Here is a 1,117-nt window from a genome sequence, read left to right as displayed (position 1 = left end):
GGGAATCTGGATTACCTCGTGATTAAATGGATCACTAGAATGGGTCTTTCCCAAATGGGCAAGAAAGCATGCTCTTGATAGAGGTGAAGTTGTTAATCATGTGAAAGGTGCAATTGTTACAATAGATCCAATTCTAACTATTAGTCAGCGACATGCTTGAGAAATAACAACCACTTTCGGTGAATCTCTATGAAATGCAACAAGTACTCTAAGATTTCCGAGCACAAAATCAACATTTTGGTTTTTATGAGCTATCAGTCAAAGAGAAATGTGGTAGTAGAAATCCAAAACTTTTCACAAAACTAGTAGATGAGGGATAATTCCAAATATGCAAGGAATTTTTTGGGCACTTAGTTAACATGTGGCAGAGCATCTCAGATCCTTAGCACAAATCAAATCTAGTATACTTAAGAAATCAAGGATAACAACAAGTGAAAGGAATAGGGTACAATTGGAAAATCACCTCAGATTTATAGAAGTCTTCGAAGCAACCTTTAATCAAGTTGGACATCATCCAACAATTAACCATATCATTGATTATCATTCCAAATTTCATGTAATTTATTAAAGAATGGTTTGATAGGATTTTTATTTTTTATAATTCAAAACTGTAGGTACTATGTTTGGGATTTAGTTTATTTTATAGTTTTATTCCAAAAAATGAAGTAGCAACTACTAGCGTAATGTAATTGGCTAAAATAACACTCAACTTTCAAATGCATACATTTTATGGATTGTTTAAGAGAAAAAATTAGTCGTAAGAAATAGGGTGGCACTTAAAGATAGCGCTACAAAATTTGGAGATATTTGCAGCTAATGGACAACTATCAAGGATCCAAATTGCAAAGGACAAGGGAGGTATTCTTAGTACTATTGTTTCTCGAACCAAAATAGCTCCATAGAACCAACACCTCTATATATCCAAAGAACACTTGACACAAGAGGAAGATGACATGGCATCTTTGTGACCAGATACAATTCGAAACCTTATGCAACTGGTTTTCAATTATTTTAGTTTGTTTTTTGTTTCTCATTCCTAAGAAATAGGAAAAGGTAAGATGATTTAATTTTTATTTAAGTTATCATTTGTAATGAACAAAGCATTGTTCATTATGAA

Source organism: Pinus tabuliformis, chromosome 5_1 (genome assembly GCF_031772625.1).
Source record: "Pinus tabuliformis cultivar Carrire ecotype Pingquan chromosome 5_1, CPIR1, whole genome shotgun sequence".
NCBI lineage: Eukaryota > Viridiplantae > Streptophyta > Pinopsida > Pinales > Pinaceae > Pinus > Pinus tabuliformis.
The sequence above is the reverse complement of the archived record's forward strand: the minus strand, read 5'-3'. Positions refer to the sequence as shown.